This window comes from Gopherus evgoodei, unplaced genomic scaffold (assembly GCF_007399415.2).
Source record: "Gopherus evgoodei ecotype Sinaloan lineage unplaced genomic scaffold, rGopEvg1_v1.p scaffold_67_arrow_ctg1, whole genome shotgun sequence".
In the NCBI taxonomy this organism is placed as follows: Eukaryota; Metazoa; Chordata; order Testudines; family Testudinidae; genus Gopherus; species Gopherus evgoodei.
In genome coordinates, this window is record NW_022060088.1 from 614,093 (window position 1) to 639,323 (window position 25,231).

General features: G+C 45.3%; 1 protein-coding gene across 1 annotated transcript in view; it reads right to left on the bottom strand.

Annotated features, from left to right (window-relative positions):
• Positions 1-25,231, bottom strand: part of LOC115643686 (E3 ubiquitin-protein ligase Mdm2-like) — a 157,836-nt gene that overhangs the window by 129,342 nt on the left and 3,263 nt on the right. The gene's annotated exons all lie outside the window — the stretch shown is intronic.

Consider the following 25,231-nt stretch of genomic DNA (forward strand, 5'->3'; position numbering starts at 1 on the left):
CCCTTTGGGATTTATTATTAACTGACATAACTTCCCTCTTGGTATTTTCCTCCCTTGTCTGGGCATATGGATCAGAGAGCAACAAATACGGCTTTCAAAAGTCAGACTCGTACATTTATCAGTCCATAATCACAGTGGTTTAAACCTCTTATTAACCAAACAACACACTAATTTCAGTTCTACCAATCTTCATACTGTGGATAAAAAGACTATTTTCTATTAACTTGATAGTTAGTGTTTATCAGAGATCCTGAGGCAGCTCATAAAGCCATTCATGGGTTTGGAGGTACTGATATTCATAAACTGATCATAGACACACAAGTAGCAGAAAATACATTAAGGCCCTGATCCAACTCTCACTGAAGTAAATGAGTTTTCTAATGACAACAGTAGAAGCAGCACTCTCCTGTAATTAGGTAAATCTAACTTTATATAATGCTTAAAGTTCAATATTTGTGAAATTAAATAACTTAAACGAATAGGATCATAATAGATTGTATCAAAGAGGAAGAGTTTGCAGAGGCACTTAGGAAAATGAAAACGGGGAAAGCACCTAGGCTGGATGAAGTATCGGAGGACATTTAAGTTATTGGGAAACTAAACTATGTTACAGGTCTGTTCAATGACATACCTAAAGAAGAGAAAATCTTGCATGAATGGTATAAAACCTTCGTGGTCCACATTCTTAAACATAAAGGAGATACTACAGTGTGGCAATTATTGCCCAATTAAGATGACATCAGCTCCTATGAAAGCACAGGAAAATGTAGAACTGATAAATGAAATTGTTTTTAATTGTTCACTTTATTAATGTAACTTCTGTTCACGATTCACACTACACTGGCCTACATTGTAACTTCTGTTCACTGTTTGCCATTTTGTAATTCAAACCCCATTTTAAAACACTCCATTTTGTAAAAGCTTCCTCCAACCTTCATTTTTGCAAACCCTGCTGTGATCTTATTAGTTTAGTTTAGATGTGTGACTGAGGTATGTATGGATGATCGAATCAACCTCCAGCCCCAGCCTGTCCTGATGAAATAAGGTTCAGGTCCCACCGGCTGAAGAGGCAGACAAGAGCCCACCCTAAAAATAAAAAGGTACAATAGAAGAAAGATCAAAGCCAGGTCCAAGGTTGAAAGTCACACCTGTAATTGACAGGTGATCAGTCACCAAACCCAGAGGCAGCCTGACACAGCAAGACCTATAGACTCTGGATTCAAACTAAAGCCTACAAAAAGGATGGGTGACATGGGAGACTTTGAAGGGTAACATTCTGCTGCCAACATGGAAGGGCATCAGTGCCTGCCCAACAGAGACCCAGTTCGTCCTTGTGCCCAACTTTCCTGGCCAGTTAGCCGCCACGAGCTACAAACCCAAGCTGCAAAATCAAGCCACAAACTCAAGCTATGTCTAGGACTGATAACTATGCAGGAGCTGCAGAATATCCGATGGATGTGAGTGTGCGTGTGTGTGAATGTGTGTGTGTGAATGTGTGTGTGTGTGTGCGCATGTAGAGGTATTAGGTATAATGTGTGTGTGTAAGGATTAAGATATTAGTTATTGGTCATAAATGAGAGAGCCGGGGAGGACTTTAGGAGAGGGACAGGATCTAAGCTTGTAACCTGAGCCTGGCATGGGGGAGGTGTGTCAGCACCTTTTGCCTGGGAAACCGGACAAAAGAAGGAAAAGGGAGGGACCGGAGAGAGGGGAGTTAGTTCAGTTTCGGGTTTGGGCTGGTATTTGGAATTCAGGGAATCCCTAGCTGAGGACTAAGGTTCCTGAACTCCCAAAAGAACCAGATTTAGGGCTAATGGTTGGGCCCACAAGTTCTGCTGTAACCTGAATTCCTGTTGTCCAATACACCTTTTATTTTATTGCCAGACTCAGAGTCACTGTGAGTCCCAGGAAGAGGGGTGCAGGGCAGACGCCCTACACTCTGTGACAGAGGCGCCCCAGAGGAACGTGGCACTGTGTGACGGAGAGGCGCCCCAGAGGGATGGGGCAGCGTGTACAGGAGAGACGCGCCAGAGGGACACGATAGTATGTGATGGAGAGGCGCCCAAGAGGGACAGGGCAGTGTGTGCAGGAGAGGTGCCTGAGACGGAAGGGGCAATTTCTGCAGGAGAGACGCCACAGAGGGCCAGGGCAGTGTATGAAGGAGAGGGGCCAAGAGGGACAGATCAGTTTGTGACGAAGAGGTGCGCCAGAGAGACGGGGCAGTTTATGATGGAGAGGTGCCCCAGAGGGACAGGGCAGTGTGGGACGGAGAGGCACCCCAAAGGGACGGGGCAGTGTGTGACAGAGAGGCACCTCAGAGGGATGGGGCAGTGTGTGACGGAGAGGCGCCCCAGAGGGATGGGGCAGTGTGTGAAGGAGAGGCACGCCAGACGGATGGGGCAGTGTGTGAAAGCGAGGCGCCCAGAGGGACGGGGCAGTTTGAGAGGTAGAGGTGTGCCAGAAGGACAGAGCAATTTGTGACAGAGAGGTGCCCGAGAGGGACAGGGCAGTTTGAGATGGAGAGGTGCCCCAGAGGGACAGGGCAATTTGTGCAGGACAGACTGCACAGAAGGACGGGGCAGTGTATGAAGGAGAGACGGCAAGAGGGACGGAGCAGTTTGTGACATAGAGGCGCCCCAGAGGGACAGGGCAGTGTGTGACGGAGAGGCGCCCCAGAGGGATGGGGCAGTGTGTGACGGAGAGGTGCCCCAGAGGGTCGGGGCAGTGTCTGCAGGAGAGGCGCCCCAGAGGGATGGGACAGTTTGTGATGGAGAGGAGCCCCAGAGGGATGGGACGGTTTGTGCAGGAGAGATGCGCCAAAGGGATGGGGCAGTTTGTGCAGGAGAGATGCACCAGAGGGACAGGATAGTTTGTGCAAAAGAGACGCGCCAGAGGGACGGGACAATGTATGAGGGAGAGGCGCCAAGACAGATAGAGCAGTTTGTGATGTAGAGGCAGGCCAGAGGGACGGGACAGTGTGTGACCGAGAGGCACGTCAGACGGACAGGGCAGTTTGTGAGAGGCAGGCACAGGAGAGGGACAAGGCGTTTTGTGCAGGAGAGGGACCTCAGAGGGACACCGCAGTGTGTGACGGAGAGGCAAGCCGGAGGGACGGGGCAGTGTGTTACAGAGAGGTGCCCCAGGAGGACGGGGTAGATTGTGAAGGAGAGGCGTACCAGAGGGACGGGGTAGTGTGTGACGGAGAGGCACCCCAGAGGGATGGGGCAGTTAGTGATGCAGACGCGTCCCAGAGGGAAAGGGCAGTTTGTGCAGGAGAGGCATCTCAGAGGGACGGGGCAATGTGTGCAAGAGAGGCATCTCAGATGGACGGGGCAGTGTGTGCCGGACAGGCGCCCCTGAGGGACGGGGCAGTGTGTGATGGAGAGGAGCCCGAGAGGCACAGGGCAGCATGTGCCAGACAGGCGCCCCAGAGGGATAGGTCAGTGTGTGCAGGAAAGGCGCGCCAAAGGGATGAGACAGTTTGTGATGGAGAGGCGCGCCAAAGGGACAAGGCAGTGTGTGACAGAGAGGTGAACCAGAGGATGGGGCAGTTTGTGACGGACAGGCGCCCCAGAGGGACAGGGTAGTGTGTGCCAGACAAGTGCCCCAGAGGGACGGGGCAGTGTGTGCAGGAGAGGCGCGCCAAAGGGACGAGGCAGTTTGTGATGGAGAGGCGCGCCAAAGGGACGAGGCAGTGTGTGACGGAGAGGCGCCCCAGGGGGATGGGCAGTGTGTGACGGAGAGGTGCACCAGAGGGACGGGGCAGTTTGTGCAGGAGAGGCGTGCCAAAGGGAAGGGCAGTGTGTGACAGTGAGGAGCGCCAGAGTGACTGGGGAGTGTTTTCAGGAGAAAGGCCCCAGAGGGACGGGGCAGTTTGTGACAGAGAGGCACGCCAAAGGGACAGGGCAGTGTGTGACAGAGAGGCATGCCAAAGGGACAGGGCAGTGTGTGACGGAGAGGCGCCCCAGAGGGACAGGGGAGTGGTTGCAGGAGATGCGCCCCAGAGGGACAGGGCAGTTTGTGCAGGAGAGGAGCGCCAGAGGGACAGGGCAGTGTGTGCAGGAGAGATGCCCCAGAGGGACGGAGCAGTTTGTGACGGAGAGGCGCCTCCGAGGGATGTGGCAGTTTCTGCAGGAGAGGCGCCTCTGAGGGACGGGCAATTTGTGCAGGAGAGACGCATCAGAGGGAGAGGGCAGTGTGAGATGGAGAAGCGCCGAAGAAGGACTGGGCAGTGTATGAGGGAAAGGCGCCAAGAGAGACGAAGCAGTTTGTGACATAGAGGCACTGCAGAGGGACAGGGCAGTTTGTGATGGAGTGGTGCCCCAGAAGGATGGGGTAGTGTGTGCAGGAGAGACACCCCAGAGAGACAGGGCAGTTTGTGATGGAGAGTCACCCGAGAGGGACGGGGCAGTGTGTGCATGAGAGGCGTGCCAGAGGTATGGGGCAGATTGTGATGGAGAGGTGCATCAGAGGGACGGGAAAGTATCTGACGGAGAGGTGCCCCAGGGGGACGGGGCAGTGTGTCAAGGACAAGTGCCACAGAGGGACGGGGCAGTGTGTGCTGGAGACGCTCCCCAGAGGGACGGGGCAGTTTGTGCAGGAGAGGCACCCCAGAGTGATGGGGCAGTTTGTGACGCAGAGGCACCCCAGAGGGACGGGACAGATTGTGATGGAGAGACGCCCCAGAGGTACGGGGCAGTTTGTGACGCAGAGGCGAGCCAGAGGTCGGGGCAGTGTGTGACAGAGAGGCGCCGCAGAGGGATGGGGCAGATTGTGACGGAGAGGCGCGCCAAAGGGATGTGGTAGATTGTGTTGAAGAGGCGCGCCAGAGGGATGGGGCAGTTTGTGCCGGAGAGGCGTGCCAAAGGGATGGGGCAGTTTGTGCAGCAGAAGCGCCCCAGAGGGATGGGGCAGTGTTTGCAGGAGAGATGTCCCAGAGGGAAGGGACAGGTTGTGACGGAGAGATGCCGCAAAAGGATGGAGCAGTGTGTGAAAGTGAGGCGCCAGGAGGGATGGGGCAGTGTGTGCTGGAGAGGCACCCAAGAGGGACAGGGCAGTGTGTGCCGGAGAGACGCCCAGAGGGATGGGGCAGTGTGTGATGGAGAGGCGCCACAGATGGACGGGGCAGTGTGTGATGGACAGGTGCCCCAGAAGAACGGGGCAGTTTATGACGCAGAGGTGCGTCAGAGGGACGAGGCAGTTTGTGATTCAGAGGCTCCCCAGAGGGATGGGGCAGATTGTGATGGAGAGGCGCCCCAGAGGGATGAGGCACGATGTGACGCAGAGGCACCCCAGAGGGACGCAGCAGTAAGCAACGGAGAGGCGCCCGAGAGGTACGCGGCAGTTTGTGATGGAGAGGCGCCACAGAGGGACTGGGCAGATTGTGACGGAGAGGCGCCCAGAGGGACAGTGCAGTTTGTGACGCAGAGGCGCCCCAGACGGATGGGGCAGTTTGTGCAGGAGAGGTGCCATAGGGGGACGGGGCAGCTTGTGATGGAGAGGCGCCTCAGAGGGACGCGGCAGTTTGTGCAGGAGAGACGCTCTGGGGGACGGGGTAGTTTATGTAGGAGAGATGTGCCAGAGGGACGGGGCAGTGTGTGATGGAGAAGCGCCTAAGAGGCACGGGGCAGTTTGTGCCGGAGAGGCCCGCCAGAGGGACGGGGCAGTTTGTGCCGGAGAGGCACCCCAGAGGGATGGGGCAGTTTGTGCTGGAGAGGCGCCCCAGAGGGACAGGGCAGTTTGTGACGGAGAGGCGCCCCAGAGGGATGGGGCAGTGTGTGCAGGAGAGGCGCCCCTGAGGGACGGGGCAGTTTGTGATGGAGAGGCGCCCCAGAGGGATGGGGCAGTGTGTGCAGGAGAGGCACCCCAGAGGGATGGGGCAGTGTGTGACGGAGAGGCGTACCAGAGGGACGGGGCACTGTGTGATGAAGAGGAGCCCGAGGGGCACAGGGCAGCGTGTGACGGAGAGGCGTCCCAGAGGGACGGGGCTGTTTGTGACGGAGAGGCACCCCAGAGGCACCAGGCAGTGTGTGACGGAGAGGCACCCCAGAGGCACGAGGCTGTGTGTGATGGAGAGGCGCCCCAGAGGGATGGGGCAGTGTGTGACGGAGAGGCGTACCAGAGGGACGGAGCAGTTTGTTCAGGGGAGGCGCCCCAGAGGGACAAAGGAGATTGTGATGGAGAGGCATCCCAGAGGGAAGGGGCAGATTGTGACACAGAGGCGCGCCATAGGAACAGGACAGTTTGCGACCGAGAGGCGGGCTAGAGGCACGGGACAGTGTGAGCAGGAGAGATGCGTCAGAGGGATGGGGCAATTTATGATGAAGAAGTGCCCGAGAGGGACGGGGCAGTGTGTGACTGAGAGGAGTGCCAGAGGGACGGGGCAGTGTGTGACGCAGAGGCGCCCCAGAGGGATGGGGCAGTGTGTGACGCAGAGGCGCCCCATAGGGATGGGGCAGTGTGTGACGGAGAGGCGCCCCATAGGGATGGGGCAGTGTGTGCAGGAGAGGGGCCCCAGAGGGATGGGGCAGTTTGTGCAGGAGAGGAGCGCCAGAGGGACAGAGCAGTGTATCATGGTGGGGTGCCCCACAGGGACGGGGCAGTGTTTGCAGGAGAGGCACCTCAGAGGGATGAGGCAGTTTGTTCAGGAGAGTCCGCCAGAGAGACGGGGCAGATAGTGAAGGAGAGGCGCCCCAGAGGGACGGGGCTGTGTGTGGAGAAGGAGCGGCCAGAGGGATGGTGCAATGTGTTCAGAAGGGGCCCCCAGGGGGATGGGGCGGTTTTTTTAGAAGGGGCGCCCAGGGGGACAAGGCAGTTTGTTCTGAAGGGGCGCCCAGGGGGACGGGGTAGTTTGTGCAGAAGAGGCACCCAGACGGACGGGGCAGTGTGTGATGGAGAGGAGCGCCAGCGGGACGGGGCACTGGTTGCAGGAGAGGCGCCCCAGAGGGACAGGGCAGTTTGTGACGGAGAGATGCCCCAGAGGGACGGGGCAGATTGAGATGGAGAGGCGTGCCAGAGGGACTGGACAGTTTGCGACCGAGAGGAGCGCTAGAGGGTCGGGACATTGTGAGCAGGAGAGACGCGTCAGAGGGACGGGGCAGTTTGTGATGGAGAGGCGCCTCAGAGGGATTGGGCAGTTTGTGCAGGAGACAGGTGCCAGAGTGACGGGGCAGTGTGTGACGCAGAGGTGCCCCAGAGGGACGTGGTAGGTTGTGACGGAGTGATGCCCCAGAGGGACGGCGCAGTGTGTGATGGAGAGGCGCCCCACAGGGACAGGGCAGTGTGTGATGGAGAGGCGCCCCAGAGGGATGGGGCAGTGTGTGAAGGGGGGGGCAGAGGAATGGGGCAGTTTGTGCAGCAGAGGTGCGCCAGAGGGACAGGACAGTGTTTGCAGGAGAGGTGCCCCAGAGGGACGGGGTAGTCGGTGCCGGAGAGGCACCCCGGAACCACGGGGCAGTGTGTGCAGGAGTGGTGCGCCAGAGGGACAGGGCAGTGTGTGACCGAGAGGCGCGCCAGAGGGACGGGACAGTGTGTGACTGATAGTCGCGCCAGAGAGAGGAGACTGTGAGCAGGAGAGACGCATCAGAGGGATGAGGCAGTTTGTGATGCAGAGGCGCCCCAGAGGGACGGGGCAGTTTGTGACTATATGAAGGAAGCCACCTTGAAATGTGTGATTCGCTGAAGACTTTGGTTGTGTCTACAATGCAAAAAAAAATGTGTCTTAGCTATTCTCAGAGCCTGGGTCAACTGATTCTAGCTCGCTGAAATTGCACTATGAAGCTTAAAACTACAGTGGGCTGCAGCCCATGCTCTGAAACTCTGCAAGGCAGAAGGGTCTCAGAGCTCGTGTGGGGATATCTACCCTGTTATTTGTAGCCCCACAGCGTGAACCCTGGGAGCTCAAGTCAGCTGACTCAGGCTCTGAGCTGATGCTGCGTAGGGGTTTTTTTGCTGTGTGGCTGTACCCTTAAGAATATGTGCTGAAGATTTTGAGACTTTGCAAACCAACTCTGAAAAGTGGGCAAGAAAGTTTTGGGCAAGCGGGACTTAAAGTGACCATCAGTAAGAGTGTGGCTTTGAGAACTTGTGGGAGGAGTAAGAGAGCTTAGAAGAGTGAAATAATGTAAATACCAAGGATCAACACTTGCCGATAACTGTGCCATTCTGAGTGATGCTCGGCTTCATACCAAATTGCTTGGTGCAAGTGGTGTGAGCTGACCCCAATATTGAACTGAAGTCAACCCATCCTACAGTACAGAAGAGAGACTTGGCCCGCTACAAGAAAAGAAAGCAGTATGCTCTCCACTACGGAAATTAAGATGCTGAGATGATGAAATGGTTCAACACTCTGTGACAGGACATGAAATGAGCTTGTGAGGTACCTAATGCAGACTGTCTCCATTGCAGACAAGTTGAGGGAGGCTGGGCCACAATGGTATGGACATGTTCAGGGGAGACCTGAGAGTTATATTGGTAGGATGGCTCTTGGAATGATCGGGAATGGGAAATGACCAAACGAGAGGCCAAAGGCTTGGTACATGGACCAGATATCAGTGGACATAAGCATGAGTCTTGGCAGAAGGTTATAACACTCACCGACCTCGAACAGGGAAGTGGCACAAAAGAAGAGGAAGAAACAACGTTAACAGACAATGAAGCAAACTATAAAATTATTTAAAAATAGGACAGAGAGAGAAAAAACATTATTTTTTCCCACTTTTTTGCCTTTATGTCATCTGCTTAGACAGATAATAAATACTTGTTTCTGCTTGAAGTGTTTAGTAATCCTTTGATCACGATATAAATCCAAATACATGAGATCATAACTAACAACAACAACAAAAATTTTAAATGCTACATAAGGTAAGTTATGCCTGATGGGGAGGAAAACAGAGAATATACAATACACATGGTGGAAATTGTGTATGATATGAATTACAGGTATTTACAGCTTATATTTTATATACTTCTCTACCCCAATATAACACGACCTGATATAACATGAATTCGGACATGCCATGGTAAAGCAGTGCTCTGAGAGGAAGGGGGGTGCAGGGCTGCGCGCTCCAGTGGATCAAAGCAAGTTCAATATAACGCAGTTTCATCTATAATGTGGTAAGATTTTTTGGCTCCCGAAGACAGCGTTACATTGAGGTAGAGATGTATCTTAAAAGTTTGACATTTCTGATTTACAGTCTTTTTTTAAGGTATTTCCACTGCTATTCTGCTGAAAAATACTTGCAAAGTACTTCATTTTTTTAAGATCCTATCTAAAGAATGAGCATTTCAATTAAATTTCTCTGAAGGTTTAAGCTGTTACCAGAAACCACAGATAAAAATAAAGCTTTATATAGTACAGTTGGGCATAGTACATATATAACCAACAAAACAGACATCCAGATTTATGGTGATGATAATTATATAAACTAGAACTTACCTATACAGTAGCATAGCAGTACTGCCAGTAGTACTGAGACTTTTATAGCACAGAGTGCAGCATGTTTCCAGCTGCAGCACTCTGAGCACTTCTTCAATTTAAAAGCACTTCTTGATCGTTTATTTCTAGGTACTGGCTGAGTGGGCGGGGCAGAAACAGAGCCAGATTCCATTGTGTAACCCGGTGTTGCAGTACTGAACAGAATAAGAAATACCTGTGGGAGAAAAAGACTATATTAAAACACAATAATAAACAAACAAATGGAACAGGCAGAGACATTTTTGGTTCTCCTTAAACGTTTGCCTTTTTTTTTAATATCTTACATTTTTTTCAACCTACCAAGATTCTTGAAACCAATACATTGCACAATACTTGCACAGAAAAAACAGCATATTTTTTAAAGTAGAAGTGAAAATATTTGTGATACACACTCTGTCCACAGTGGGACCACAACCACACAAACTACAGTAATGTAGGCAGTGTAGCTAGCAGATCTTTTGCCAAATTCTCAGATAAGTGTGGACAGGCCTTCTTTCGTCTGAATCCAGTGTTATAAAACTATGTCACATACTCCAGGGATCAATGTTTTCCAGATACCACACCTCTATCACAATTGTTTCTTAGTCTAAATACAGAGTGTGACAGATATTGAAACCCCGTGCAGTATCTTTGGATACTTCTATGTTAAAATTATGTAGAGTTTCATGTATGACTGGGTTCTGCTCCACTAGTGAGAATTACCAGAGTTCCTCCAGGAACTAAAAACAGTGGGGGGTGATTATCTTGGAGATTGTCAGTAACTCCAGAGAAGCACCACCTGGGGTCGTGAAATATATTGGCTCAAGCTGGGATTTCCAGAGAGCGGGAGATAAAGAAAGGGCTTTCGGTATAAAAGGATGACCTTGAACAGACCCAGGGCCTTCTTGCTGATCCAGGAAATGAACAGTACCTTCTGTCCAACGGGGCTCCCATATCCTTTCAAAAGAGTGGGAATGCTTTGGCTTAAGAGGGCCCCATAAGACTGATGAGTGACCCCTGGAATATTTGTTGTTTTCTCTGCAATGCTTTAACTTAAGAACAAATGTGCTTGCTTAGAAAGAGTTGTGTAGTAACTTGAAATTGCTGGCAATATACTGGTCATAGCCCTTGGAGAAAAAGCAATGACAGACACCAGTCTTTACCATAGCATAAGGCATGTGGCTGTGCCCTTCCAAAAACCCTAGCTAGACGGGAGTGAGACAAGGGTCTTTGCCCAGAGACCAGTAACAGCTGGAGATCTAAGACTTGACTGGGCACTCCAGGAGCAGACCAGGGACAAGTGGGATAATGGTACAGTGACCCTGAAACTGTGATACAGGGAAAACAGCAGCATCTCACATATAACTGCATGGCAACTTTTTGCAAATGTAGGCAGTTTGGTTTTTGATGTATCCTAATGAATCATTTCCTAATCCTCAGTTTATGTTTGTGGCCATCACCCTACTAAGGTGTGATCACGGACACAGGAGCTGGTTTAATTTGGGAGATTGGGTAGGTAAAAAATTGTTTTGCAAACCTGCCCAAAAAGGTTGTAAGCGGAATTAGAGGGAAAAAAATAAAGCAACGTTTGGGACTCTCTCAATGAATCAATCACCATGCTAACGCTGAGTACATTTTTTCACCGAAATTTCTGGGCAGAATGCCACTCTACATGAGCTCTGAGGTAACATGTTCAAATGAGGCTTCAACAAGCTCGTAAATCATCACCAACCGGGTTAAGAAGGAGCACTGTGCAGAATTTTGTTGTTGCCAGAAACACCAACAGCAAGACAGAACTATATAGGTGTGTGCATTCCAGAGGAGGAAACAGAGCGTGGTCAAATCATAAAATTATTTATAATAATTATGTTATAATATAATTATTATTCGATAAGATACACTGGAGTTATATCAGGAACGAATCTGCTCTTTTACTTCCTGGAAGAAATAAGGTCACTTGATAAACAGGAAAATTTGTGCTTTGAGAAGGATTTGCACTGTGGACCTTGGCATCAGCTGCCCTTCTTTGAAATATTTCCCCCAAGAACAGGGCCGGCTCTACCATTTTTGCCACTCCAAGCAAAAACAAAAACACTTGGACTGCCGCTGCCCGAACTGCCTAAGTGCCCCCCAAAACCCCCAAACAAACATTCGGACTGCGGCCGCCCGAACTGCTGAAACAGGGAGAAAAACCCACACTCAGACTGCCACCACCCAAACTGCCGAAACAGGGAAAAAAAACCCACACAAATGCTCGGACTGCTGCCACCCGAACTGCCAAAGCAGAAAAAAAATAAAAAAGCCGTCCAGACTCTGCCGCCCCAAGAATGGATGGAATGCCGCCCCTTAGCATGTGTTGCTCCAGGCACATGCTTCCTCTGCTGGTGCCTGGAGCTAGCCCGGCCTGAGAAGATTCCTGCTAATATACAGCATAAGGAACTTCACTTGTAAACAATATTAAAGCTATTGGTAATGATGGCAGATCTGGGAACACCAAAGAAGCCCACCTCATAGCATTTAACTTCAGAAAGGGGAACTACACAAAAATGAGGAAGCTAGTTAAACAGAAATTAAAAGGCCCAATCCCAAAAGTGAAATGCCTGCAAGCTGCATGGAACTTTTTAAAAAACACTATAATAAAGCCTCAAATTAACTGTATATTCCAAATAAAAAAAACATAGTAAGAGGGCCAAAAAAGTGCTATCATGATTAAACAACAAAGTAAAAGAAACGGTTACAGGCGAAAAAGGCATCACTTGAAAACTGGAAGTTAAAACCTACTGAGGGAAATAGAAAGGAGCATAAATTCTGGCAAGTCAAGTATAAAAGTATAATTAGGCAAGACAAAAGAGAATTTGAAGAGCAACTAGCCAAAGACTCAAAAACTAACGGCAAATTTTTTTTTGTACATCAGAAGCAGGAAGCCTGCTAAACATTCAGTGGAGCCATTAGTCCATTGAGGGGCTAAAGGAGCACTCAAGGAAGATAAACCTATTGCGGAGAAACTAAACAAATTCTTTGCATCATTCTTCATACTTGAGCCATTCTTTTTAGATAACAAGTCTAAGGAACTGTCTTAGATTGAGGTGTCATTACAGGAGGTTTTGGAACAAACTGATAAATTAAACAGTAAGAGAGTCACCAGGACTAGATGGGATTCACCAAAGAGTTCTGAAGGAATTCAAACATGAAATAGCAGAACTACTAACTATGGTATGTAACCCGTCATTTAAATCAGCTTCTGTACCAGATGACTGGAGGATATCTAACGTGATGCCAATTTTTTAAAAATGCTCCAGAGAAGACTCTGGCAATGACAGGCTGGTAAGCCTAACTTCGGTATCAAGCAAACTGGTTGAAACTCTAGTAAAGAACAGAATTATCAGACACATAGATGAACACAATTTGTTGGAGAAGAATCGACACTTTTTTTTTGTAAAAGGATATCATGACACACCAATCTATTAAAATTCTTTAAAGGGGTCAACAAATGTGGACAAGGGTGATCCAGTGGATACAATGTACCTGGACTTTCAGAAAGTCTTTGACAAGGTCCCTGATCAAAGGCTCTTAAACAAACTAAGCAGTCATCAATCCGTAACTAGTTAAAAGATAGGAAAAAAAGGGTAGGAATAAATTGCCAGTTTTCAGAATGGAGACAGGTAAATAGTGGGGTCCCCCAGGGGTCTGTACTGCGACCAGCACTGTTCAACATATTCATAATTGACCTGGAAAAAGGGGTAAACAGTGAGGTGGCAAAATTTGCATATGATACAAAACTATTCAAGATAGTTAAGTCTAAAGCAGACTGCAAAGAGTTACAAAGGGATCTCACAAAACTGAGTGACTGGCAACAAAATTCCATTTGTCAACACTGAATTTCATCTGCCAAGTAATGCACGTTGGAAACATAATCTCAGCAGTACATACAAAATGACCACTCAGGAAAGAGACCTTGACGTAACTGGGGATCATTCTCTGAAAACATCCGCTCGATGTGCAATGGCAGTGAAAAATCTAACGTTAGGAATCATTAGGAAAGGGATAGATAGTAAGACAGAAAATCATAATGACTCTATATAAATTTAGCTATACTCACATCTTGAGTATTGTGTGCAGATCTGGTCACCCAATCTTACTTAGAATTGGGAAAGTTATAGAGAAGGACAACAAAAATGATTAGGGGTATGGAACAGCATCCATATGAGGAGAGATTAAAAAGACTGGAACTTTTCAGCTTGGAAAAGAGACAGCTAAGGGGAGATATGATCGAGGTCTATAAAACCATGACTGGCATGGAGAAAGTAAATAAGGAAGTGTTATTTACTCCTTCATGTAACAGAAGAACTAGGGGTCACCCAATGAAATGAATAGGCGGCAGGTTTAAAACAAACTAAAGAAAATATTTCTTCACACAATGCACAGTCAACCTGTGCAGCCCATTGACAGGCGATGTTGTGAAGCCCAAAAGTAAAACAGGGCTCAGAAAAAAAAACTAGATAAGTTCATGGAGGATAGGTCCATAACGGGCTATTCACCAGGATGGTCAGGGATGTAACACCATGCTGTGAATGTCCTTAGCGTCTGTTTGCCAGAAGCTGGGAGTGGACGACAGGAGATGGATCACTTGACGATTTCCCTGTGCTGTTGTTTCCCTCTGGGGTACTTGGCATTGGCCACTGCCAGAAGACAGGATACTGGGCTGGATGGACCATCAGTCTGACCCAGTCTGGCTGGTTTTTGTGCTGAATGACAAAAGTGGCAACAAAAATTTTATGTTAATGTATGCCACTTTGGGTGGCGAAAGCACGCTCAAGAGCATTATACTGAAAATGCTGTTTTTAAAACAAACTTCCATGCAAAACATGAAGTTGATTTGGCTGGACTGATCTGCCATTTTAAGCATTCTTCTGATGTGGTTTCTAGGCTCCAAAAGCTGCAAATGGAAATGGGTCTTAACAAGCTTTCAAATTGGGACTCCATATATTCTATCCAAAAAAAAGCCTGGCAGAGAACAATCAGGCTCTGATCACTTTCTTCTCAGAAAAAGTGAAAGCTGAGGTGCTGGTGTTGGTACAGCAGAGCCTAGCAGAGACTCTGATCCAAATACTTAAACCCTTCGAGGAGTTGTTCTCACAGATCAACTGGAGAGATGCATGGGTATCGGTGGTGGTGCCAGCTGTCAAGGCTCTGACAATCTACCTCAGGCATCAAGGCAACAAAGGAAAATTCTGTCTTTTCTATTTGAAGGTTCAGCACTGTGGAGTCTGAGGTAGCACACATTGTGGCTTCTCACTTTAAGCTCTTTCCCTTTCTTCTCTAAATCACATCAATACAATGCCAGAGTTGCCACATATACAGGCTGGCTGAAGAATGCCAGGCAAAAAATACCAAAAGAGGTGAAATAAAGACAAAAGGAACAACCGTTGGTGAAGGAAATTTGTTTGGATCTCTCTATTTCCAATGAGTGGAGTTACTACGTAAATGTCATTGCAGTCTCTTCGGGAGTGTTAACACAAAATGTTAATTATTGAAAGTCTAACACTATCAGACTTCCACATCTTGTGCACCTGTTTCTTGGGTCTGAACCCTTGCTAACTAGTGTTTCCCATGAGATGCTCAGAAGGATGCTATGGGTGACAACAAATCCAGGCTGTTTCCAGATAGTGTGGAAAGCCTTGTGCCCTCAGAATATAATTTGCCCACAATTGATTTTATCCACCTGCCTACACTTTTACAGCATGTTCATCAGAAAGGTATCTGAGCAATTAATTTCTAAAGACTAAACTGCATATGCGGTACTTGACCAGGCATTGACGAAAAAGCACATTACAGTCTGTCTCATCTCACAGAATGCTTAAATCATCTATAATTGCAGATCTTCATTTAAAAAAATGATCATCTTACAAGCACTTACTTGATTTACATGCAAGTGACAATTTTAATTTTTATTAAAACTTTTAGACTGCAGAATTCTAATTAAAAAATTGGCATTTCTCAGAGAAATGCTAAATGAATCTATTAGCTTTTTTGAAGTAAAAACTCCTCTATTTTTATTATGATGTAAAATACATTTCTATTAAAAAATTTAGCTGATATTTGATCATTTTAGGGGCTCAAATTTTTAGTATCCTGCAATTCCAAAACACAGATTTGTCACAGCTCTACTGTACTTAAAACAGTTTATTTTATAAAAACAAACTCTTGCGGGCAAAGACTGAGTTGGCAGCTGAGAAGTAGGAGGGTTTTCCTGCTTATTTCATCAATAGCAGCCACTTTTTTTTACTTTCTTTCACAGAATGACTGAAAGAAAAAATAAATGTCATCAAAATCTTCAGAGATGCTGAATCTGGAGATATGAACATATGAATAAAAATAAAATAAAAAAATTGAACCTATGGCATCTCGCAGCACCACGTGATTGGCTGCACCTGCTGACATTTCTAGACAGTTTTTTGTCCAAAGAATACTGGAGTGGTTTCACTCCCAACAATATCCCAAGATATTCTTTGTGCTGCCATTTACTCTGTGGAAAACAAAACTGAGGGAACCTCAGCTAAACTTATTAATTTGGAAGCCAGGATGGAAAAAAAATGTGATGAAAAAGTGCAGGAGTTGGACAGCAAGATCAAATTAATTGAAAATTGCATCTTCTGAACTACGGGAACAGATTACAAAACCATTCAAGGACGTTATGGTGCAGACCATCAACAGGAATACTTAACAAGCCAAGTAAGATCCAGAAAAGTAAGTTGTAGGTGTTCATCAAAGGGAAGGTGATTCAGAACTGCTTTCTTTTTATGAAAATCTTGTCCCGAAAACTCTTACGCTAGATACTGAAGAAAATCCTATCCACTTTATAAAACCCTACTTCATTCATAGAAGTACAATATTACTCATGTATGCATTACAATATTAGGATGAAATATTTTAATTAGTGCTGTCAATTAATCACAGTTAACTCATGTGATTAACTTAACAAAATTAATCATGATTAAAAAAATTAAACATGATAAATCACATTGTTAAACAATAGAATATGAATTGAAATTTATTAAATATTTAAGATGTTTTTCTACATTTTCAAATATATTGATTTCTACTGCAACACTGAATACGAAGTGTATGGTGCTCACTTTATATTATTTTGTATTCACTGTAAAAGAAATAGTATTTTTCAATTCACCTAAAACAAGTATTGTAGTGCAGTCTCTTTATCATGAAAGTTGAACATACAAATGTAGAATTATGTACAAAAAAAAACTGCATTCAAACATTACAGCCTACAAGTCTATTAAGTCCTAGTCCTTCTTCAGCCAATCGGTAAGAGAAACAAGTTTGTTTACATGTACGGGAGATACTACTGCCTGCTTCTTATTTACAATGTCACCTAAAAGTGAGAACAAGCATTCGTGCGGCACTTTTGTAACTGGTGTTGCGAGGTATTTACGTGCCAGATATGCTAAACATTTGTATGCTCTCTCATGTTCTGGCCACCATTCCAGACGATATGCTTCAATACTGATGGTTCTCGTTAAAAAAAATAATGCATTAATTAAATTTCTGACTGAACTCCTTGAGGAGAATTAGATGTCTCCTCTTCTGTTTTACCCGCATTCTGCCATATATTTCATGTTATAGCAGACTTGGATGATGATCGAGCACATATTCGTTTTAAGAATAAGCAAAGAAACAGATTGACAGAACCAGAAAAGTACCCAAAAGTCACCTAGTCCAGGACAGACCCAACAAAGAAAGTAACAGAACGCCACTAGCCGTCACCTTCAGCCCCCAACTAAAACTTCTTCAGCACACCTTCAAGGATGTACAACCTATCCTGAAAGACAATCCCTCACTCTCACAGATCTTGTGAGACAGGCCTGTCCTCGCTTACAGACAGCCCCCAAACCTGAAGCAAATACTAACCAGCAACCACACAACAAAAACACTAATCAAGGAACCTATCCTTGCAACAAAGCCCATTGCCAACTCTGTCCACATATCTATTCAAGGGACACCATCATAGGACCTAATCACATCAGACATAGCATCAGGGTCCCATTCACCTGAACATCTACCAGTGTGATATATGCCATCATGTGCCAGGAATTTCTCTCTGTCATGTACATTGGCCAAACCGAACAGTCTCTATGCAAAAGAATAAATGCACACAAATCAGATATCAAGAATTATAACATTCAAAAACCAGTCGGAGAACACTTCAACCTCCCTGGTCACTCACTCAATTACAGACCTAAAAGTTGCAATTCTTCAAAAAACAGACTCCAACAAGTAACTGCAGAATTGGGTTTGAATAAAGACTGGGAGTGGATGGGTCATTACACGAACTAAAAACTATTTCCCCAAGCTAATTTTTCCCCTACTGTTACTCACACCTTCTTGTCAACTGTTTGAAATGAGCCATCCTGATTATCAAGACAAAAGTATTTTTTCCTCCTGCTGATAATAGCCCACCTTAATTGATTAGTCTCGTTAGAGGTGGTATGGCAACCCTCATTTTTAATGTTCTCTGTGTATATATCTATCTTCCTACCGTATTTTCCACTTCATGCATCTGATGAAGTGGATTTTAGCCAATGAAAGCTTATGCCCAAATAAATGTTAGTCTCTAAGGTGCCACAAGCATGCCTTGTTCTTTTCACAGCAGATTTGACAAAATGCAAAGAAGGTATCAATGTGAGATTTGGCATCTGACTCAGATGATGAAAATGAACAAGTGCCAGTCCACTCTGCTTTGGATTGTTATCGAGCAGAATCCATTATGAGCCTGGACGCATGCCCTCTGGAATGGTGGTTGAAGCACGAAGGGACAAATATCAGAGGGGTAGCCATGTTAGTCTGGATCTGTAAAAGCAGCAAAGAATCCTGTGGCACCTTATAGACTAACAGACGTTCTGGAGCATGAGCTTTCGTGGGTGAATACCCACTTTGTCAGATGCATGTAGTGGAAATTTCCAGGGGCAGGTATATATATGCTAGCAAGCAAGCTAGAGATAACGAGGTCAGTTCAATCAGGGAGGATGAGGCCCTGTTCTAGCAGTTGAGGTGTGAAAACCAAGAGAGGAGAAACTGGTTCTGTACTTGGCAAGCCATTCACAGTCTTTGTTCAATCCTAAGCTGCTGGTGTCAAATTTGCAGATGAACTGAAGCTCAGCAGTTTCTCTTTGAAGTCTGGTCCTGAAGTTTTTTTGCTGCAGGATGGCCACCTTAAGGTCTGCTATAGTGTGGCCAGGGAGGTTGAAGTGCTCTCCTACAGGTTTTTGTATATTGCCATTCCTAATGTCTGATTTGTGTACATTTATCCTTTTCCGTAGAAGGGACAAATGAATCTTTAGCACATCCGGCAGGTAAATGTCTTGTGATGCCGGCTACAAGAGTGCCACGTGAAAGCCTGTTCTCACTTTCAGGTGACACTGTAAACAATAAGTGGGCAGTATTATCTCCTGCAAATTGTAACCATACTTGTTTGTCTGAGCAGTTGGCTGAACAAGAAGTAGGACTGAATGCACCTGTAGGCTCTAAAATTTTACATTGTTTTATTTCTGAATGCTGCTATTTTTTGTATATAATTCTATATTTGTAAGTTCATCTTTCATGATAAAGAGATTGCACTACAATACTTGTATTATGTGAATTGAAAAATACTATTTTTACTTTTACAGTGCAAATAGTTGTAATAAAAATATGCAGTGAGCACTGCACACTTTGTATTCTGTGCTGCAATTGAAATCAATATACTTGATAATGTGAAAAATGTAAAAAGATGTAAAAATCCAAAAATATTTAAAGAAATGGTATTCTATTATTCTTTAACAGCCCAATTAATTGCTTTACAGCCCTAATTTTAATGCTATCTAATTTGAAGGACTGCAGCAGAATTCTGCTTGCTGTATGTACTATGAAGAAAACAGAATTTAAAATGCCAAACTGCTATTTTCCCAAGATCTTGGGCCAGCGACATGGGCTAAGAGAAGGCCCTAGTCTAATAAAATAAAATAAAATAAAATAAAATAAGAAAGAAAGAATGTTGTGAGCAAAGAAACTAAAGCCTCTGCTTCCTATCAGGAAAAACTCAAAACCACTTTTGATGGGAAATAGTAGACATTCTGGGATCAGATAACAGCAGCAAGATTATTTAACACTATCCAAGACTCTGCTCATGACAAGGACTATGACAAAGAAGAAAATAATAAAGACAGTAAAGGATTTCACTGTGTATGATATCAACCCACCCTTTGTTGTCAGAAATAATTTCTTCCTTCCCTATTCTTTCATAAAATGCATACCTATAACACTGTAGGTCTATATGCTGTGGCTCTTTCTACTCTAGCAATAAAACCCTTGGTAAATTAAAATGCTATAACATTATCAGCTGCAGAAGCATAGTTTTGATAATTTGCAGGGCCGGCTCCAGGCACCAGCTCAGCAAGCAGGTGCTTGGGGCAGCATGTCAGGGTTTTCTGTGGCGGGTCCCTCGGGCCCTCTCGGAGGGAAGGACCTGCCGCTGAAGAAGAAAGTGGTGCTGCGGAGCTTCCGCCAATTGCAGCCCCTGCCCCCCCCCTCGGGGCGGCAAAAACTCTGGAGCCGGCCCTGATAATTCATCAGTTATTCCCTTCAAACCAACCAACCAAAACAAACGGAGCAAATCCTGACATTAATTTGTTTTGGATAATGCTATTTATTTACTAGAAGCGCTCATGAGCTTTTATGTCATACTTCAAGTTTTACAAAATGAATTTTTCTTCTTTTATTGGATTGTGCTGATTTTGTTTCCCACCTTGCTATAAAAAGAAAGACTGAAAAGGCAGTGGATACTACCACTCTCTATAATTTCTATATTCGGGGGATCATTATCTAATCCTTACTAAATATCTGAATGTCTACTACTGCTATACAATGGAATTTTGTGTCTTCTTAATTATTCTCTTACTCGTTATATTTTTTAAATGGCCACCATTCATTTTATTATTAATATATTGCCACATATTAGCATGAGATTCTATACTGCATTATAAGTCTGTGTTTATCAGAAATCCAAGACACTCAGAAACTGTGTTACTCTGTATGTGCTTCATCATTCCCAGTCTCCCCCAGCTATGCTCTTTGTCCAATCTCAGTGTCTCTCTCTCTCTCTCACACACACACACACCCTCCCACCCACTCACAGTCCATAGTTCTTTTCTCGGTCTCTTTGCCAGGCCAGTCCTAGTTCTCACTCCTCACCCTGATTCCCTGTCGGATATCCCTCACCTCCTTCCTCTGCCCATAACGTCCCACTCTCCTTGCCCAAACAATCTCTCCTTCAGGTTTTTCATTCGATCTTTGTTTCCACCCATCCACAGTGTCCCAGTTGCAGGTTCATTTCCCAACCCTTTCCAATCTGCTGGCTACCAGTCTCCTTCCAAAGATAGTCCCAGTCTCCTCTTGCAACTTTCAGTCCCAGTTTCCTTCTTTCTCTGCGAAAAGCCTTGGCTCCTTGTTCGGGTCCAGTTCTTTTCTTCTACACATTCTATTTATCAGACTTCCTTTTCCATGCTGCCTGAGTAGCAGCAGTGGGTGGCATTGGGAACACAGCAGAGACAGCTGCCTAGTTCTGGTGCCCAGATCTGGACTCAGCACAGCATCGAACAGTTGGGAACTGCAGGGAACAACAGGACTTGTAGGTAAAGTCCTGCTCAGCCCCAGTGTAGACCACGCTCAGTGCAAGTTGAAACTTCAGGGAATTAAGCTGAAAAGCTCAAGCGAGACCCTACTGAGCATGTAAAAACTGAGATTTTTCAGTTTATAACTTGGCCATATTTGTGTGGATTTTGACAGGGATGACAAGACTATGCTCCTCCCCCCCCAAAAATGAAATTTTAAGTCCTACTCCAAATATGGCACCGCTAAGGTGTCTCAAAGAAAAGGTTGCTAGAATTTTTAATATGGATAAAACAAAATATTTTCTCTACTCTCATTCTTGGAAATGGCTGAATCACTTTGGTTGAAATTACTGCCCCCCACAAAAAAAATCTGCCTGAGGTATACACCCAGCATGTTAGAGTTCATAAAATCATAGAGAGATGAAAGGAGGCACTGGTGTAATGGAAGGTTTGGTTTTAAAGAGAATCCTTTATATAAAAAGGCCAGGAATCCCTGCTGCACGTTATTGACCGGTCACCTTACGGTTTCAACATTTAGTAACTGCCATGTTTTACACTACCAATACTGACAGAAGACAGAAATAGCAAAACAACAAATATTCTATTAAATATAAAACTGCATCCAACTTTAGACAACATATCTCTAGAAATCCACCTCCAAAATCAAACTGAGAACTTCTCCAAAATGATGGAGGCTAAAACCCCTTTCCACATACATTGCTTTGTCACATCCATATACACAAAAGTAGCCTACACACTACTGAGCTCTTCACAGGAGTGAGTTCTATGTCATTCACTGATCAGTCATCATCAACCTGTGCCCATAGAGACAGAAGAATGGTTATCTAGCTACAACTGACTTGCCCATTTTTGGTCTTTAAAGGACAGTTATGGAAATATTACAGGACATCTAAGTTAGGTAAAAAAAGCTGAGTGTGCGCATAAGCTACAATAATTGCTGGAGATGAAACAAATCACTATATAGAAAAAGAGATAAAGGCAGAGACCTAATCCAGATAAAGTTGTTAATATAGTTGAAATTGAGCCTGAGAATTATATTCTACAGCAGATCTTAACTAAAAAAAGGAAAAATCAATGACAAATAAGACTCGTTCATCACCTCAAGAGTTCCAACCAAGTGAGATTATTAGAGAAACTACAGTAGGGTTGTGTTGGTTACAATGTGGGATTTTCACATTTCAGCTCCTATTTAAGGGTTCAGTAACTGAATGTTCAAACACTGACAGATGTTAAGATTAGCAACATTTAAAAGATGTGACAAGCGTACTTTGCAAAAATATTCCACCCAGTCTGGGAAGGGCATCCTAGTTTAAAACATATATCCTTCTTTTTACACACATGGTGAAAAACAGATGTCTGTTCTTCTCCGGTGCCAACCCCGGGCAACAAAAGCATGCATCAAGAACAACACGAATATACCGCAGATTCACAGCCTGTCCCGAAAAGGCTGAATATCGTAGCAGTGTGCTCTTCCCCAACAAGAAAAATCACCAATCAGGCAGCATACAATTAATCAGTTTAGTCTTTACCAACAACAATAGGTATCATTACATGTGATCAAATTCACTATGGAAGGCTACAGGATAATTTAACAGGCTAAAGCTGGGAAAGATTTTGTTTCCAAGTCTATTTAAAATTGTATCTGATTTAGATTAGGAGCTAATGATCAACTGCCACAGAATTAACTATGGTGCAGATAGATATATAGATAGATAGACAGACAGACAGATAGATGATTATATTACTAACCCAACAGGGAGCCATACCACAAGTATATGAAAATAAATTCTATTCTTTACTGGATAATCTAAAGTAATGTTTGTCTCCTAAGCCACATTTTTCTTTCTTTCTTTCTTTCTCTACTCCATTCAATTGCTCTACTTGTCTAGCATTATCCCCCTCCTCTTGTACAAACTTCCAATGATTGATGCAAGAGCCTTTTCCTCTGCAGTTCCTATCAACTGAAACATTTTTCTGGAACTTCTCCACCTCTTCAATTTGTCTTCTCATTTAAAATTTCAATTGAAAGCCATTTTCTCTTTGTCTGGCATTTTATTTTCATACCACAGAGAGCAGATCCAGCTCTCTCCTTCACGATTACAGAGAGCCCATTTGTAATACAAGTGTTGTAGATCTGCTGTACAAGAGAGGGTTGGGTGGAAGGAAGATACAAAACCTGCAGGATGGGCTAGGATCTAAGACCTGCCCATAGCACAGATCCTCCCAACAGGCATTCTGAAGCTAGCAACACAGATATACACAGATGCTGAAACTAGGAGTGTCACCACACGCACTGGGTTGAAGTAGTAATAAAAATTCAAACACATTGTTTCTGTCTTCAGAACCCTATTATAAAAATTGTTTCAAGATGTCAGGGACTCTAACCCCGACGGCAAAGTTCGTTGTCTGACCGCAAGAGAGACAGGCAACACCAGCAAGGTCCGATCAAAAGCTCTTTATTGACAAGTGCACGCATCAATAGAGAGCAGCTCGTCTCCAGAGAGAACCAGCCCCCTCTTTACATCTTAGTATAAGCCTATATAGACAGTTCCATCGCGTCATAAATTATTCACTGGAGCAACCCACCCCCTTCTTCTAACAACTAGAAACTAGACACCTTTAGTATACATGCATGCCTAAAGTTAGAAATGTAGGGGAGTTAAAAACAAACAAAGAACAAAACCAGGGAGTGAAAACAAGGAGGCTGGGAAACTAGGGCTCTTATCAGTTCTTCGAAGGAGCTGCCCGAACACAGCACATCTGGTACTATGCCAGGAATGCAGCTGCTCTTTTATCTCACTTTTTCCCAGCGCTTGTGAGACATGCTGCTGCTTCTCAGTGTTTTCCACTCAGGGATTACCCACAAACCTCTGTTAGCCTGACTTTGGTCAGGTTGGCATACCTGGTTTTGTCTGCTATATCTTTATTCAGGCCTAACAAACACTACTGCAGATATACAGCACCTCTGGGGAGTAGAGGCTTGGGGCTATTTCTGCATATCTGCCCAGCTCACAGTCTAGCTACTTCCATCCAGTGTCTGTGGTCTAGATTTGCACAGACATATTACTTAGAGTAATTCTCTAGAGCCTTCAAGAAACCACATGTAGACACTCATCAAAATAATTCCATACGATAGTATAACAATTAGATGATATTTCCCCCTTAAAGACGATAATTAAAATGTACGGCATGAAAAAGAACTAGAATGTCAAAGATCAGACCATGTTGTAAGATTGATAGGGTCACATTCTGCACTCCACTTTTTAATCTCTGAATCAGGGTGCTAAAGCTGTTACTCTCCACTGTGACCAATTATGGCTTAAACCTAGAGGAGAATCAGGGCCTCACAGTCTTAAAGCCTTTTAGAATCACATAGAATAAAAATTCATGAAAAATTGAAGAGGAGTAAAAAAATTCTTACAAATTCCATAAGTATGATAGGTAAATATAAATGTCCCCATGACAAGTGAGTGGGTTCCATAGAGTTTTGCACTATTAGAACTACTGAAAATTAGTTATACCAGCAAATTGCTTGTCTTAAGATTCATAGGATCATAGAAAGATCAGGGTCTGAAGAGACCTCAGGAGTCATCTAGTCCAATCCCCTGCTCAAAGCAGGACCAACCCCAACTAAATGATCCCAGCCAGGACTTTGTCAAGCCAGGCCTTAAAAGCCTCTAAGGAAGGAGATTCCACCACCTCCCTAGGTAACCCATTCCAGTGCTTCACCACCCTCCTAGTGAAACAGTTTTCCTAATATCCAACCTTGACCTCCCTCACTGCAACTTGAGACCATTACTCCTTGTTCTGTCATCTGCCACCATTGAGAACACCTGAGCTCCATCCTCTTTGGAGCCCCCCTTCAGGTAGTTGAAAGCAGCTATCAAATCCCCCTTCACTCCTCTCTTCTGCAGACTAAATAAACCCAGTTCCCTCAGCCTCTCCTCGTAAGTCATGTGCTCCAGCCTCCTAATCATTTTCCTTGCTCTCCACTGGACTCTCTCCAGTTTGACCACATCCTTTCTGTAGTGGGAGGCCCAAAACTGGACACAGTACTCCATATGTGCCTCACCAGTGCCAAATAGAGGGGAAC